The following is a 12,170-nucleotide window of genomic DNA, read 5'->3' on the forward strand; positions in this document are numbered from 1 at the left end:
GAATATCTACAGGCCAAATTCTGTTTGTACATTCCTGATCGGCCCCTCCGCTTGGTAAATGCTGATATTAAATACTGATAAGACTGCCTTGTACATATAAATCCATTTTACATCCATATAAAAGTGCTGTGTGCAAAATGTGTCATAAAGTCAATGCAGAACTATATTACTTCAAGGCAAATCGTAACTATTGGAAATGCCTGACTAAAGTGCAGAGTATAACGGATTCAAAAAGTGCCACGTACGCTTGAGAAAAGTGTCAAGTGTTTCTGAGTTCCTTCCACTCTAATCGCTTTTTTAATTTTAGGCAGTGTGAGTTGCTTTTCATGTTATTTTAACTCACTGTCCTATAAATCCATATTTCGAGTGACATTTGTAACTTCGAAATGTTCTTAGACCTTTAGTTGTCTATGAAAAGCAAATAATGTAGAGATCGATAATTGCATTACAAACCTCCGGCACTGTGTATCAGCGTGCCCCTGCTGAAGGTGTGAAGTCGTGGTATCTGTTGAGACCTTACAAGAAATATTGTGACAAAAGAGTGTGAAAATTTGCAATAATAAAGTTTACTTTTTCTGCTATCCAATTCTTGCAGCTATTCATGTGCAGTTATGAGAACTGTTTTTCCATAAATGTTTCACTATTCGGCTTCTTTTTCTTCCAATCCCCCAGGTAAAGCAGGTTCACTCCATATGACTCCACCAATTTGAACTTTTGGTTTACGCATGTATATGTATTATTTGTTGCTTTACAGTGTAAGTACTTTTCATAATAAAAACACTTCAATTACCCAATTGTCTATTTCTTTAAGTTAATGTGTTATTTGTTTTAACCATCTGCCAAAGCACCCCCGCCCCCGGCGCCAAGCCCTTTTTTGGTGGTTTTGGTATGTCGCCATTCAATCCCTTGTAACCTTTTTTTTACATGTGATATCTCCCCACGTGTAGGTGATCATAACGCCACTAGGAATCCTAGTTTGCTGTATGAGGGTGAGAGAAAATAACCAAAAAGGGAGCACATTTCGTGTTTTTTCAGAAAATAACAATAAAATGATGTACAAAGAATCCTGTGGTTGTTTCCTTGTAAGAGCTAGGAACAAATGGTTTGCTGTACTGAATTTGACACTTTCCAGGTTTTCAAGAACAGGTTGAGTGGAAATCAAAAAAATAAGGTTACCATCAATTTTGTGAGAGCTATGCAAGTTTACCCCTTTTTTTTCCACCCAGTAGTCCATTCGTCTACGAAATGGAAGAGGAGGGTAGGAAAGCTGAAAGGGAAGACAAAGGCATACATTTCTGAAAAGCAGACAAAATTCCAAGTTTTGGAAAGGGCGATTTGCACAGGTCAGGCAACATCTATGTAGGGAAAATGCCCATAGTTGGGGAAAGATTTGAAAAATGACAGTTAAAAAAAGTATGTGCTGGACATGTAAGGTAATGGCTTCTGTAAATATTGAGAAAAGCAATGCCCCGCTACATTCCCCTGACTTTTCCAGGTCGGAAATCACCTTTTTTTTTGTATTGTTTCACAAAACGAGCAATACTACAAACCAAAAACAGAGCCATAGTACACAAGAATTTTATGCTGACGGCCTAAACAGACATACTTAGCATGTGTAGATAAGGAAAATAAATGTGAGGAATGGCAAGCATACCATTTTTGAATGAGCACAAGCAGACCTTTTGAAGGATTGGTGACTTGAGCAGGTTACAAAAGCATACAGTGCCTAAATCAGCAACTACATGTAGTTCACATTTGGGAAATTAAAGGGTTGTGTAACAAAGTGCAGTAGCAAATGTATGAAAATATTAAACCAAGAGAAAACAACAAATGTCCTACCTTCTCACACGTGTCCTGACGAAAACTACCTCATGTGTCGGTGCACCTACCTGTGTGCAAATGGAAAAGGCTAAACCACTGGTGACCCAAGTGTTTCAGGATAGCAGACTCTGGTAGAACCCACAGAGGTCTGACTTGTGCAAATTTCTCTAGAATTTATTACCCAAAAGCCCGGCAAAGTCTGAAATTTAGGGAAACTAAACACAATTTTCAGACATTTCCAACCTGGAAACTACTGAAAAATACTGCCAACACATGGCCTACCTTCCCACAGGTGTCTGGATGAAAACAGTACCTCAGGTGTGGGTGTACCTACCTGGGTGAAAAAGAAAAAGTGTTGACCATTCCCAAGTCCAACGCAGTCCCAAGGAAATTCTGTAATGCTGCCTAACCAGAGCTCCAGGATGGTCGGGGGTGATGTCCCTGGCCTTGGATGACTCTACCATGTGGGTCCACCATCCCCAAGTGCAGCGGCACTCCCAGGGAGCCCGGCAGGGTCCTCGACCTTTCCCAGGGGGAGAAGCTGTAACACAGGCCAGCCAGAGCTCCAGGATAGTTTGTTCCTGGCCTTGGGCAGCTGTCTCCCATATGGAGTGACCATCTCCAAGTGCAGCGGCTGTCGCAGGGAGCCCTGACAGGGTCACCTTCCCTGAGGGAGTGGGGCCCTTCTGGGGCTTCCTGGAACCGCTGCTAGGCTGCGGGATGGTCAACCCACATGGGAGACAGCCACCCAAGGCCAGGGACATCACTGCGAACCATCTTGGAGCTATGGCTGGCCTGTTACAGCTTTCCCCCACCAGGGAGCCCCGGCAGTGTGCCAATGCCTCCACAAAGGGAAAAACTATAATGTAGCCCAGCCAAAACTCGAGGATGGCTGGAGGTGATGTCCCCGGCCTTCGGCATCTGTCTCCGATGTGTGTCCACCATCCCCAGGTGCAGTGGAAGGTGAAGGGGGCCCGGCAGGGTCCCCCTTACAGAGAGAAATGTTATAATGCAGGTCAGCCCAACGCTCCAGGATGGTCAGGGGAGCTGTCCCTGGTGTTGGGTGGCTGGACCTTGTGTGGTTTGACTGTCCACAAACCCAGCAACGGTTCCAGGGAGCCTCAGCAGGGTCCACATCCTTCCCAGGCGGTGATGCTTCAACGAAAGCCAGCCAGAGCTCCAGCACGGTTGGGGGTGCTGTCTGTGGCCTTGGGCATTCGTTTACCATTTGGGTCTACCGTCCTCAAGCACAGCGGCTGTCCCAGGGAGCCCTGGCAGGGTCCCTGTACTTTCCCGGAGGGAGAAGCTGTAATGCAGGCCAGCCAGAGCTCCAAGAAGGTGGGGGTGAAGCCCTGGCCTTGTGTGGCTGTCTCCCATGTGGGTTGACCGTCCCCAAGTCCAGCTGCAGTTCTGGGGAGCCCTGGCAGGGTCTCCATTCCTCCTCGGAGGTGAAAGTTCCCCCTTCTTCCCCAGAGGTGAAATCTGTAATGCAGCACAGCCAGAGGTGCAGCCTTGGCTTGCGGACAGTCAACCCACATGGGAGACAGCTGCTCCCAGGGAAAGACCAATGTTTTGTTGGCATGGTGGGATTTTGTGGCCTGACCCTGATTTTGTGTCAAAGCCCACCAAAATACCTTCCCAGACTGCCAAATCCTGTAGAATAAAAAAAACTACTCCCATAACTTTGCAGCTCCTTGCGTAAAGAAACCTATAAACAAAACAAAAAACATTAATTACCTATGTTCAGCCCAGCAAAAACAAATCATAACTATCACGCTCTGATCACCGCCCCCCCCCCTTTCAAGCCATCCCTGGTGGTCTAGTGACCCTCATACCCCAGTAAAAACACATTTGCCACTTCCTAGGGGCTGATTTTTATAAAGACTGTTAGTGACCATAACACCATTTAACAGTATAATTATAGGTTTATGGATTTTGGTTGACCCCCCCCCCAAACTGGTTGAAAATCCCCTGCCCCGCCCCTCAATTTCTTTACATTTTTTATACCACTGATGATAGATTGTGGGTTGGGGTCAGGCCATATTGGATTATGTAAGGGGTTGGAGGGGTGGGTGGTGGCGGGGCAACCTACCCCAAAATCTGACATTTAAAAAAATTAGGTACAAAACTAGTTCAGGTTCAATTTCAACACATAGATCCATAATTATGCCAACGGCTAAGATATTTCACACTTTGGTCCAATTAATGGTTATAATAAATCTTGAATATGATAAATATGTAAGAACCATGAACTGATAACTCGAGTAATATAATAAATGAAAATAAGGCCTACTTTAACAATATAAATACTTTCATGGAATATAAATGACTGAAAATATGAAACTGTCAATGAAAAGAATGACATATTGAGTACAACAATGAACTGAGTGACAGCATAAAAAAAGGAGAGAACTGACCATGTTTCTAGGTGAACATATAAGAATGGAGCTACGAGACCCTAGGGGGGCTGTACCTTCAGAAAGATAATAGCCAGTATATAAGGTATTCCCAAGGCGTCTACCCTATCCACGTTATCCTTTGTCAGGTACCAGTCTGTAATTCAAGACCTGGTAGAGTTTTGAAGAATGAACAACTCTGCATTAGAAGGCCAAAAGATCTGTGGGTATCGTCTTTGATCCCACTAAAAGTACATTTGAATACACAGTCTGCAGGATGAACTGTGGAAAAGACCTACTTGAGCTTGGGTATGCAATGAAGTTGGCAGATGAGGAGGTTCAAAGTTGGCAGAGTTATTGTGCAGCTGCCTGCAGGAGGCACCATGGTGGGGTCAGGCAGCTACCATGATAGCGCTGCTTGACTTCAAGTTGGCAGCTGACAATTTATAACTGATACAAATCACTAGATCTGAAGATGGTGAGTTACTCAGAAGAGCCAATCACTTTGTCACATACACACAAGGAGTTGGGCACATTAATTAACACCCTTTTCCAGTATCAAAAGGGGCAGGACTATACAGGGAAGCTTTGGTAGAAGGCCTAGTATGAGAGTTTGGAAACACGCATTGCAGTAAAGAGCGGAGTAAAAGAGGAAGAAGGAAGGCGAAGGGAGTTGAAGGAGAGTAAGACTTGAGGCGGATGGGAGAGGAAGGTGAAGATGCGTCAAAAAAAGGGAAAGGGGAGAGCAACGCGAAGAGGGGAAAACTAACAAGGGGGAAAGGAGAGATGAAAGGTGAGACAAGAGAAAGGAGGACATTACTTGGAGAACAGTTTAAAAGGTACAGACAAAATCGGTGTAGGAAGATGAGGGCCACCGATGGAGGAACATTTTGGGAGAGGTACTGCGGAAGAAAAGGAAGGTGAAGGAAGGAAGAAATGCAGAAGGTGGACCCTGAAAATAAGGTAAATGCCGTGGAAGAAGGCCTGTGTCCATTAAGAAGTATGCTAGCTGGTGCCTGGTTGTACATCTTAACCTAATAACTAGTCCATCAAAAGTAGAGAGGGGTATTGAAAAGACGAGTAGTGCAGTACCCTGGGTAAACCAACTTGACCGTAGTTTAAAGGAATGGTTCGCCCAAAAAAGTTTTTTTCAAAAATAGATAGGCAACATAAAAAAATAACGATTGGCATTTTTTTTTTCGCCGTCCCTTTGGAAAATGTATAGCAATTCAAGCTCAAAAATAGAAAAAGCAAGCACATGGGTGCATCCATTTTGTGAAATCGCTCCCCGCCTGTGCTGGCTTTTGCGGCACTAATGAAGGAAAAGCCAGCCAGCTGTAGTAAACAAAAGCTACCACTGGGTGGCTTTTCCTTCATTGGTGCCTGGACTCGGAGGACGTGGACCGGAGACTACAGGCAGAAAAGCTGCAGCTGCATCTCGGTAAGTGCTATTTTTTTTTTTTTTTAAATAAGCACTAGCTGCGGGGGTTTTTCTACGTTTTCCGGGCTGGAGGAGCCCAGAAAACTTAGAAATAAAACCACAGCTTTAAAAACGTATTTATGTTTGCGGTCGCGTTTGAAGCGACCGCAAACATAAATACAACGTTATTGTGTTTGAAAACGCTGCGGTTTTTCTTTCTAAGTTTCTCAGGCTCCTCCGAGCCTGAGAAACTTAGCGTTGTGTTTCTGCCTAAATCTGCTTTCCCCACGGGGAGCCCTAGAGCCCCAAATGGGAAAGCAGATTTAGGCAGAAACACTGCAGCATTTAGCATTGCGGAAAACAACCGCGTAGTGTTTCTGCCTAAATCTGCTTTCCCATTTGGGGCTCTAGGGCTCCCAAGAGCCCCAAATGGGAAATCAGATTTAGGCAGAAACACTGCGGCATGTAAACACAACTGCGTTGTGTTTCTGCCTGCCTTGGTTTTCACTTTGGGTCTCCGGTGCTCCCATATGGGAGCACCGGAGACCCAAAGTGATAGCCATGGCAGGCAGAAACACAACGCGGTTGTGTTTGAAAACGCTGCGGTTTTTCTTTCTGAGTTTCTCAGGCTCCTCCGAGCCGGAGAAGCCTGAGAAACTTAGAAAGAAAAACCGCAGCGTTTTCAAACACAATTACATTGTATTTATGTTTGCGGTCATTTCAAAAGCTACCGCAAACATAAATACAACGTTTTTAAAGCTGCGGTTTTATTTCTAAGTTTTCCGGGCTCCTCCAGCCCGGAAAACTTAGAAAAAAAACGCAGCTAGCGTTTATTTTTATAAAAAAAATAGCACTTACCGAGATGCAGCTGCAGCTTTTCTGCCTGTAGTCTCCGGTCCCCGTCCTCCGTGTACAGCACCAATGAAGGAAAAGCCACCCAGTGGTAGCTTTTGTTTACTACAGCTGGCTGGCTTTTCCTTCATTAGTGCCGCAAAAGCCAAAGCGAGCACAGCGGCGGGCATCCATTTCACAAAATGGATGCCCCCATGTGCTATCTTTGAGCTTGAATTGCTCAAAACTTTACATAGGGACTTCAAAAAAAATGCCAATCGTTTTTTTTTTTATATTGCCTATCTATTTTTGAAATAAACATTTTTGGGCAAACCATTCCTTTAACTCTCAACAACAAGCTGAGTGGGCCTCTCTTCAGTTTCTGGCCCTGCTGAAGCATCACATCATTGGTTCCTGGCCCCTGGAAGGGCCTATCTTTGTCTTCAAGCCCAGGAGTGCCAGCGCATCTTCAAGCCCAGGACAGACAAATGGTCTTTCTGGCCAGGAGAGCAAACAAATCTTCATGCATAGTAAAGCCAATGCATCGTCAATCCTAGGAGGGTCAACCCAAGCTCATATAGAGCACTAGAGGGGGACTAACTGAACCATTCCCACTTGGCAATACAACTCTAGTTGATTAATATTAGAATACGGAAAGTGGCCATGGGAATAAAGTCCTCTAGAAGAAAGGGGGGGTCCTTACAGTGTCAGGAATGTTATGGGTGTGGAATGTGGACAGAGAACACTAGAAGAGAATGCAAGTAAAGTTGTGTGGTGGTTGGTGTAAGGGTGAGGACAGAGAGAGTTGTTACAGCATAAAGATGAACTTAAAAGAAATTAAGTCACACATATTGGCTGTGTTCTGGTTCACTTCCTTAACTGGTGATGAGTTACAGCAATGACAAAGAGCCTGCACTTGCCATTGATTGTGGTTGCCATGGCTGAGCAGGTACTGGGTTAGTTGCACAGTCGAATGGTGGCTCAGTGGGACTCTCCAGACATGTATTGGGGATTATCTGGGCTGTGCGTGAGCCTATGAGGACACAGGAAGCATCCTAGCAGCCTAGCCGTGCATGCAGACAACAGAACACGTGATCCAAGGACGCATCGTCCGGTGTTGCAAGTTGTTACCTGGCAATTTTAGACATGAGGAGTTGACATGTCTGTTGCTTAGCTATGTAACAAGCTGAAGGCCTTCACTGCGCTCCGTGCTGTGTCCGTCCCACATGCAGTGTAGCGACCGAAAGAAACACTTGCACACATAAAGAAGGGAGCATGCCGTAGTACAATTGACTGTTATTCTGAGAGGTGTTTTTTCACTACACCTTAAAAGGGAGATTACAGACATTTGACCCTGTGAACAAGGTGACAAATACCAAGAGCACGAAAATAGGGAAGCATCAGAAACGAATTCAAAGATTATGGCAAATATACCAGGCACTGGGTTATTCCTAGGTTATTAAATGGAAAGAAAGATTCCAGAAGTATATGTTAGCAGTATATGGTCCTAATTATTTGAGTAAAAAGAAAGAGGCGTTGTTTCATTGTCGAGGACAACAATTTCTTAAAACTAGCTGAATGCATCAAGATGGGCAACCAGTTTGATATATGCATAGCCAAGATGGACCAGCATTACGAGGTGAAGGGGAATAACATTTTGGCTTGTTATCAATTTGCCATCAGACAACAGAAATATTGTGAGACCATTGAGGAGTTTGTTACAGCACTGTGAGAGTTGGCTATAAGGTGTTGTTTTGAACATTATTAGAAAGAGTACATTCAGGACAAGTTGATGATCAACAGGAGATCAAGAGGTCCCCTCGTCTAATGGGAACTTGCCCACTCACACTGAAGCAGCTATTTCCCATTAGAGAAACGGCCCTCCGACCTGGAGAGGCAGAAAAGTCGGAGGGCCGTTTCTCTAATGGGAAATAGCTGCTTCAGTGTGAATGGGCTAGTTCCCATTAGACGAGAGGACCTTTCTGCCTCTCCAGGTCGGAGGGCCGTTTCTCTAATGGGAAATAGCTGCTTCAGTGTGAATGGGCTAGTTCCCATTAGAAGAGAGGACCGTTCTGCCTCTGCAAGTCAGAGGGCCGTTTCTCTAATGGGAAATAGCTGCTTCGGTGTGAGTGGGATAGTTCCCATTAGACGAGATGACCTTTCTGCTTCTCCAGGTCAGAGGGCCGTTTGGGCTAGTTCCCATTAGACGAGAGGACCTTTCTGCCTCTGCAGGTCAGAGGGCCGTTTCTCTAATGGGAAATAGCTGCTTCAGTGTGAGTGGGCTAGTTCCCATTAGACGAGAGGACCTTTTTGCCTCTGCACGTCGGAGGGCCGTTTCTCTAATGGGAAATAGCTGCTTCAGTGTGACTGGGCTAGTTCCCATTAGACTAGAGGACCTTTCTGCCTCTGCAGGTCGGAGGGCCGTTTCTCTAAAGGGAAATAGCTGCTTCAGTGTGAATTGGCTAGTTCCCATTAGACGAGTGGACCTTTCTGCCTCTACAGGTCAGAGGGCCGTTTCTCTAATAGAAATAGCTGCTTCAGTGTGAGTGGGCTAGTTCCCAATAGATGAGAGGACCTTTCTGCCTTTCCAGGTCAGAGGGCCATTTCTCTAATGGGAAATAGCTGCTTCAGTGTGAGTGGGCTAGTTCCCATTAGAGGAGAGGACCTTTCTGCCTCTGCAGGTCGGAGGGCCGTTTCTCTAATGGGAAATAGCTGCTTCAGTGTGAGTGGGCTAGTTCCCATTAGACGAGAGGACCTTTCTGCCTCTGCAGGTCGGAGGGCCGTTTCTCTAATGGGAAATAGCTGCTTCAGTGTGAATGGGCTAGTTCCCATTATTATGCAGATCTTGGTCACTAGGTGCAAAAAGGGCAATTTCTCTAATGGGAACTAGCCTTCTCAGTGTGAGTAGGCTAGTTCCCATTATTATGCAGGACTTGGCCACTAGGGGCAAAAGGCGCCATTTCTCTAGTGGGAACTAGCCTTCTCAGTTTGAGACGGCTAGTTCCCAATATTATGCAGGACTTGGCCGCTAGGGGCAAAAAGGGCCATTTCTCTAATGGGAACTAGCCTTCTCTGTGTGAGTGGGCTAGTTCCCATTATTATGCAGGACTTGGCCACTAGGGCCAAAAACGGCAATTTCTCTAATGGGAAATAGCAGGACTTGGCCGCTAGGAGCAAAAAGGGAAATGTCTCTAATGGGAACTAGCCTTCTCAGTGTGAGTAGGCGAGTTCCCATTATTATGCAGGACTTAGGCACTAGGGGAGCAAAAAGGGCTATTTGTCTAAGGGAACTAGTCTTCTCAGTGTGAGTGGGCTAGTTTCCATTATTATGCAGGACTTGGCCACTAGGGGCAAAAAGGGCCTTTTCTCTGATGGGAACTAGCCTTCTCAGTGTGAGTAGGCTAGTTTCCATTATTATGCAGGACTTGGCCACTAGGGGAGCAAAAGTAGCCATTTCTCTAATGTGAACTAGCCTTCTCAGTTTGAGCGGGCTAGTTCCCATTACCTCCACGTCCACTCTTCCTCGTCCCAGTACTTACTTCATGAGGCACCCGCCTCCGACACAGGACCTTCTTCTATTTCTTTAAATCCCTATAACTCCTCCCCCACATCCATGTCACTCAGTTTAAATTTTTCCTGCCTCCGGCAGGTTGGACTTTTTCTTCCCGGTGCGGGGCACCAGGGAGCACCGATTGCTGGCCCCCTGGGGGGGGGCTGTGTGGCGGGGCCCTCGGTTCCCTCAGGTGCGGCACTGCTCCTGGGCCCCCTGCGGGGCTTGGGGTCACAGTTGAGCTGGATTGCCTCGCTCGGTTCTTTGCTGGGCTCCAGACCGCAGCGTGAGCATTGTGTCCCGGGTCCTGCACGGCCCGGGGGAAGGTAAGGAGAGGGGAGGACTGGGCTTGGTGTTTTTCCCCTCTCCTCCTGTTTTGGCCATCTTGATTCGACTTGGCAGTGTGGGCTAGCCTTCCCTTTTGTTGTGAGGCCTCTCTGCTTCTTGTCGTGGGTTGACAGTGGCAGAGAGTCTTTGGGAGTGCGGGGGCTCTGTTCTGTCGCGGGCATGTCACATACCACCCGCTCCTCAGACACACACAGCACAGGATGCACCGGATGTTGGCTGCATTATCTGGGGGAAGGTAAGGAGAGGGGAGGACTGTGCTTGATGTTTTCCCCTCTCTTGCTGGTATGGCCATTTTGACTCCTTCAACATGCCATTTTCCTCGTGCTTTGTGTGCACATCTTTATTGGAAATGATGGCAAGCACTTGGCAGTATGGGCTAAGCCTTCCCTTTTGTTGTGAGGCCTCTCTGCTTCTTGTCGTGGGGTGACTATGACAGAGTATTTGAAAGTGCGGGGGCTCTGTTCTGTCGCAGGCATGCCACATAGCACCCGCTCCTCAGAGACACACGGCCCAGGATGCACCGGATGTCAGCTGCATTCTCTGGGGGAAGGTAAGGAGAGGGGAGGACTGTGCTTGATGTTTTCCCCTCTCTTGCTGGTATGGCCATCTTGACTCCTTTGAAAGGCCGTTACCTCGTGCTCTGTGTACACATCTTTATTGGAAATGATGGCAAGCACTTGGCAGTATGGGCTAGCCTTCCTTTTTTGTTGTGAGGACTCTCTGCTTCTTGTCGTGGGGTGACTGTGACAGAGTATTTGAAAGTGCGGGGCTCTGTTCTGTCACAGACATGTCACATACCACCAGCTCCTCAGACACACACAGCCCAGTATGCACCGGATGTTGGCTGCATTCCTTGCGTGCTGCCTGTGAATACGGCGCAGATTTTGGACACATCTGCAAGCGGCCGGAAGGGTACCGGCCTGGCATAGTCTACACTTCGGGTTCGAGTCTCAGCGGTGCTGACTCGGTCCTTCATCCTTCCTAGACCGATGCATTGGAACGATTTAGAGCATGGGGCTACCAGCTACTGGATACAGGGCTCAAACCACCTCTCAGTCATGTGGTGTGTTAGTGGTGTGTTTGGGTCTGTGCTAGCTATGGACGCAGACTCCTTGTCCTGTCCTCTTCCTCTAAACTGCGCAAGGGAAAGTCAAAGGAGTTGATTTGCTTTTCCCTTGTCCGGCATGGGATTATGGAAAATGATCATGGAAGTTACGGCCATGCAGGGGGTTCCCAGTGTCTCTTCTTTTAGGCCCTAGGTCCTCCGGTGCTGACGTGTTGCTTTCACGCCTCCTCTCAGACTTGTGGGAAGTGATAGGGCACATGGTGGCACATGTCTGTGCTTAGAGGGGTTCTCAGAGCCCCTGGTGCCGGTGGAGGGGGATGTCACTTCAGTGGGTTTTCCAGTATAGGCATACCTCAGGTAGGGGGTTGCCTTTGATGTCGGCTATCCGGGATGGATTGCTTTGCCCCGCTTTGTGACAGTACTCTGCCCTTTTGACGCCAGCCTGGTGGCTCCTCTGTCGGCTGAGGGGGCCATAGTCTGCTGGACTTCTGGCCTGTCCAGTATCTTCCTTTTGATAGGTCAAATCTTTTTGTGGGCTGACAAGCATGCTGTTATATTGTGGCGCAGGCCTGTTTCAACGTCCTGTGATTTCCCTCTGGTGCAAGTGCAGTGACTGGCGGTTTTCCCTGGCTCCTCGTCTCTATCTTCTCGGAGGTGTATGGGACCGGTGGGGTTCGGCTTCCTGGGTAATGGGCTCCTTCTGGAGGGGGTATCAGTTGCCGTTCCTGTCTCCTCCTG

This window comes from Ambystoma mexicanum, chromosome 11, assembly GCF_040938575.1.
Source record: "Ambystoma mexicanum isolate Mex_15411 chromosome 11, UKY_AmexF1_1, whole genome shotgun sequence".
NCBI classification, from domain to species: domain Eukaryota; kingdom Metazoa; phylum Chordata; class Amphibia; order Caudata; family Ambystomatidae; genus Ambystoma; species Ambystoma mexicanum.